Raw genomic sequence first — 6,175 nt, 5'->3', positions numbered from 1 at the left:
GTTAAATATTTTAATATATTTTAACATGAAATATCCAAAATATTAATAATTAAAATAACCAAGGTTATTATTTTAACACATAATATAAACTAGTTATCAACAAGAGATGTTATATCCTTTTTTTGTATTAAGCCTCCCAAGACCTGGTGTAGATTTTCCGCTTACACATTTCAAGTGCTCAGGAGCCACATGTAGCTAGTACTACCATGTTAGACAACATGGGTCTAGATCCTTCTGTCTCTATTGACACCACCCAAGTCTAGGCCACTGCTCCCCTCACCCAGCTTCTGGCACCAGGCTCCCAAATGAGATTCTAGTTTCCCTCCCTGTTTGCTTCAATCCATTCTCCAGGCAGCAGCAAGGATGAGACAGAAAATATCAGTTAGACCTCATCACTTCCCTGCTTAAGAATCTTTCATCATCTTCCCACGAGAATCAGAATAAAATTAGATTCCCTACCAAGCACGACGGCCCCTGTGTTATACATGCCTACTGTCCTTTCCAACCTTACTCCAGCCACTCCCCTCCTGCCCACTGCCATCTGGCCACACTCACTCGCAGCTTAACAAGCCCACTCCCGCCTCAGGACCTTTGCATGAGCTTTTTCTCCCTCTTTTAATGACTGGATCCATCCCATCCTTCAAGTTTCAATTTGAAATTTCTCCTACTCAGGAAAGCCTGCCCATACCAGCCTTCTTAATAAGATGTTCCCTGCCCACAGCACCACCATTACTCTCCATCTCACGGCACTCACCATAATTTATGCATATTAATCTGTTTACTTTTTTAAAAATCTGTCTCCTTCACTGGTAAGCTCTAAGCAAGCTTGTGTTATTTCTGTAATTTTTTAAAGCACAAGGAAACCTCTGGTGGACTGGGGTGGTGAGACTGGAGAGAGTCAGGGCCTGTATCACAACCTGGGAGGCTGCTGCAAGGTCTCAGGTGGGGAGGGCCATTCAGGTGTGATACTGGCAAGGCCATCAAATGCCCTTCAGTTTGGTCTCTGGAGATACTGTTCCAAAAGAAGCAGTGGGGAGGAATAGAGAAAGACTAAAAGAACAAAGTTCCTTATTGTGAGTGTCACTGGGTTGATGAGAATTCTCTCCTAAACCCATCCCCATTCTCAGGAAAAGCCCCAGCGGGATAACCAAATGAGTCGGCAAAGCTCCCAGTAGAAGACCCAATTCCCAATAAATCCACAAGGTGGCAGAGTAGAGAGCGGAACCAGGGACAACTAAGATCAGGGGAAAGAGCTCAAGGCCACCAAGGTTAATTATTTAAGAAGCTGCCAGCAGTTCCAGTGAATCTCCTGGAGATGGAGAGAGGTGCAGCAAAAGGGTGCTGCTGCACCTAAAACTATTTCCCTATTTTTATTTTAACTGATAAACTACTTGAAGGCCTTCATCAGATGTTGTGGCCTAGGAAAGCGGTACTGTAAGTCCTCACAACATCATTGCTGATAAATTCTTGGAAACTGCAACTTTAAGCCAAATGGTCCAGAATGAACCTGTTTTACCCTAAGCTAATTTTCACAGTATTTTTTAAAGCAATGATAGTAACTCCATAAGCTGTGTGTGATGCTTATGGGTCTAGATCCTTCCATCTCTACTTTCACTACCCACATCTAGGCCACTGTTAACTCTCACTCAGCACCAGGCTCCAACTGGAGTCTCAGCTTCTTTCCCTGTTCCTTTAGTCCATTCTCCACGAATAGCAAAGATGACCCTCATGAAATAGATGTAGAAAATATGTTAGACTTTGTAATTTTGCTTACCTGTAAACATGTATTTACAGGCACACTGTGCAGGCAGATGTTAGGTTTGGGCAGGAGTGATAGATGAAATTATTGCCATCAATTCACCACACCCCAAATTTATGCTCTCTGCCACATGACTTTGCAGCCCCGTGCCTTGACTTTGGACTCAACCAAATGACTTGTTTTGGGCAGTGGGATGGTGGTAGACAAGACACTAACAAGGATGTGAAATGCTTTGTGCAGTTAAGTGTGCCCTCTGGCATTTGTGTCATTGCTACAAAAAGACTTTCCCCCACTTGGCTACAGCCCCTTCAAGCTGAGTCTGAATTAGCTGCATGCAAAGTAGCCAAGAAAGGAGCCAAGTCTATGCACATCTGCAGCTTAAAGGAGACCCACTCAACCCAGCCCAACTTCGTTCAGCTGACTTCCAGCTACCACAGCCTGAAGCAGAGCCACATCACCTGCAGATCCCGGAGAATAAATGAAGATTGTTTTAAGCCTAAGACTAGGAGTGGTTTGTTACATAGCATTACTCTGACAACAGCTAACTGACATGGGGGATTCTAATGGGATGGTTGGTGTGTCCAAATCCAGGTGCTATTGCAACTAACAATAAGGTCCTGCCAGAACATTCATTGAAAAGTGGCTGAATGTCCCGTGTTGGTAGTGTGGTATAACGGTTATGACTGTGAGCAGCAGAGTCATCAACATATCTGGCCCTGAATACTGATTCTCAAGCTTATCACCTGTGTTATATTGGAACTAGGTGACATTGGAGAAATTTCTTAACTTTCCAAATCACTGTTTTCTCACTTTAAGAATTAAAATAAAACTCACGTCATAAGGTTAAGATTTAAAAGAGATATGTGTGAAGTGCAAGACAGATAGTAAAAGTCAACTACTTGGAAATCATTATTATTATTATTCCTCCTCTTTCTCTATGCTAAATCTCTTTGCATACCCACCCTATTTTATAAAAAATGTTTTGGATGACTAAAGATAGATTAATCACACATATTAAAATACACAATTTCATATATTGCTGAGATAAAATATATATATTTATTTAAAAAGAAAATACGGTTCATTTCTAATGTGAGTTGACTTGCCCCCTGTGTCCACACCGCAGACCCTGGCTTCCCTCTACATAGCCTCAGCACTTCTACACGCACCCACCCCTTCCTGTTTGCAGCAGCAGTACAATGGTAAGACGTTTTGGCCTTGGGCAGGGGCCTTTCCGGCCTGCTGCATGCCTCCACAAGTGGACTATAATTTCTGCTCTAGGTCCAGGATGTTGGCCTCAACTGTGTCTGCCCAGCAGGTGAGGACAGCCAAGGTCAGCATCGTGTTCCCGATGGCCAGTGTCAGGCTTCTCTCCAACCTAAACAGGGACAAAGAAGCACTGGCACAGGCAGAAGAACGTAAGATGGGTACGAATAAACATACTAGGGGAGTGTGCCATGCATAAAATAATTTATGAAACCACTTCTAAGGCTACTGTCATATGGAATTTCATTCAGAAAAAGTGCTAGGCCTTTAATTGGAAGAGAACAGCTCTAGTTCTGAGGAAAAATATGAACCATGTCATTTTTCTTGGTGGGATCTCTGTTGGGATGATTAAGCTTCAGAGAAGTTAGGAGACTCTCTAGCAGTGTGTCTCAAGCCATACGGTGCATTAGAATCAGCTGAGGTTCAACAGACTAGAAAGCCTCTGACATGACAGGTAAAGACAAAAAAAGATAAAGAAAAGAGCACCTTAAGGCAATCCGACACCATGCAATTGGAGAAAATAAATAAATAACATAATATCCTCTAAGAGATCAAAGTTTTGCTTGCATGGAAGGTGAACAAGATGCTGTAAAAAAGGAATATTCAGGAAACAAATTAACCAAAAAACTTCTCAGAAATGAAAAACTGTTAACAGCAGAAATTTAAAACTCAGTGGAGTCAAGAATAAAGCTAAGAAAATCTTTTAGAAAAACAGAGCAAAAATGAGGAGACAAGTTTTTAAAAAAACAAGAGAGAAAAACATATTTTTAAAAGAGAGGACATTTACCCAAATGAGTTGAAAATTCATGTCTGCACAAGAACCTGCACGCAGACATTTATAATAGTTTTATTCACAGTTGCCAAAACTTGGAAGCAACCAAGATGTCCTTCTGGAGGTGAATGCATAAATAAACCGTGGCACATCCAGACAGTGGAATATTATTCAGCACTAAAAAAAAATGACCTATCAGGCCATAAAAAGACATGGAGGAAACTTAAATGCATATGACTCAGTGAAAGAAGCCAGCCTAAGGACAGGCTGCCTGTTGAGCCTGACACAGAAGCTTATTTGTACTTTATCTTAATGACTGCTATGATTTGAGTGCCCCTGCCAAAACTCACACTGAAATTTTATTGACACTGATGATATTGGGAGCTGGGGCCTTTAAGAGGTGATTAGGTCAGGGGAGCACCACCTTCATGAATGGATAAAGCTGTTATTTGGGGAGTGAGTTTGTTCTCTTGGGAGTGAATTGGTTCCTGCAGGAGTGAGTTAGTTCTCCTGAGAACAGGTTGTTATAAAATTGACCTTGACTCACTCTTGTGGTCTCTTTCGCGCACACCGGCTTGCCCTTCTGCTTTTTGTTCATGTTATGACACAGAGCAACAGCCCTCACCAGACGCTGCCGCCATGCCCTTAGACTTCCCAGCCTCCAGAGCTATGAGCCAAATGAACTTCTAAATTTCCCAGTCTCAGGTATTCTGCTATAGCAACAGAAAACAGATTAAGACAAGAACCAGGAGGTGATGAGCTCCCTGCTCTCCCATGTCCTCATTAAACTTTTCAAATTCCTTAGCTAAATGTGAGAATCTAAGGAAATAACCCTAAACAGAGGTGTTATTTATAATAGCAAAATATTAGAAACAAATCACCACAACAAAAGGTTATACACACTATAAGCTTACTGATAGAATGAAATATAATGTAGCCATTAAATAGGACTTTTTAATAACATGTAAAAGTTATTTCATATTGTTAAAATTTAAGAGCCATATAGAGACTACATCTAGCACATCATCAAAAGTATGCATACAAAAAGTACATCAGTCTCCACAGAAAGTAATGGAATGACCAAAATGTTCAACACAGGTTGTCTTTGGAGTGAGAGACAGGTGATTCTTTTCTTCTTTTCACTTTTTCAAATACTCTATAATGGGAATGGGGGCAGGGGAACGTGTGTGTGTGTTTTGGAGTCTCACTCTGTCACCCAGACTGGAGTGCAGTGGCACAGTCTAGGCTCACTGCAACCTCTGCCTCCTGGGCTCAAGCAATTCTCCTGCCTCAGCCTCCTGAGTAGCTGGGATTGCAGGCACATGCCACCATGCCTGGCTAATTTTTTATTTTCAGTAGAGATGGGTTTTTGCCATGTTGGCCAGGCTGGTCTCTAACTCCTGGCCTCAAGGGATCCACCTGCCTCAGTCTCCCAAAGTGCTGAGATTACAGGTGTGAGCCACCATGCCCAGCCTGTCACTTTTTAAAAGAATTTATGTCTTCAAATCTGAACTAATTTAAGGGTTCTGCATCAGCTAGGATTCATAAAAGACAATGACACTTTCACATACTGTGCAGGCTATCGAAGCAGAAGTTATGCTTTAGAGATCGCATCCAACTTGAGGCCCAAGGAGGCAAACTGACAAGCTCAAGGGGACACAGATGTGTGAGGTCCAGGATCTGTTTCCAGGCCTCACAATCCCATCTAACACTCCTCCCATTTCATCACACTGTCCCTCTGTCTTCACAATACAAATTCTTTTACCTCTGAACTTAAAAGCATGGTCCTGGAACTAGCAACAGCACCTGGGAACCTCTTAGAAATCCAGATTATCAGGCCTCTTTCCTAAGAAGGGAAATCAGAATCTGCATTTTAACAAGATCCCCAGGGCAAGATTCTCAGAGAAATAGCAGAAAGTCTCTCTTTGATGGTTTTAGTTGAAGCTGACTTGATGAAGTTAAAACAGTGATCTCAGTCCCACCACTGGCTGTGTGACATGAAGCATGTTTCTCAACCTCTCTGTGCCTAGGTTTTTTTCATCTGTAAAACGGGGATAAACCTATATGGCACATAGCAAGTGCAGAGATGGAGGCCAGGTGCAGTATGTAAACAATGCCTGTAAATAACACTTCTTGTTGGGTATGTTTCAACAGGCTTGGCACTCTGCACGAGCTGGGATTCCTTGTGCAATGCTCGGCACATAGTTAAGTGCTCAGCCAGTATGTGTTTAATAAATAATCAGCAGGAACGCAGGTTATCATTTATCAATTTTTGACTTGATCAATTTTCTTTAGTATATAACATTCTCAAAACTGCCAGTTTTCTGCATCCCAACATTCAAAACTGAGCCAGCTCTCACCAGATGGTTAGAAAGCAG

Source organism: Saimiri boliviensis, chromosome 17 (assembly GCF_048565385.1).
Source record: "Saimiri boliviensis isolate mSaiBol1 chromosome 17, mSaiBol1.pri, whole genome shotgun sequence".
Classification (NCBI taxonomy): domain Eukaryota; kingdom Metazoa; phylum Chordata; class Mammalia; order Primates; family Cebidae; genus Saimiri; species Saimiri boliviensis.
The sequence above is the reverse complement of the archived record's forward strand: the minus strand, read 5'-3'. Positions refer to the sequence as shown.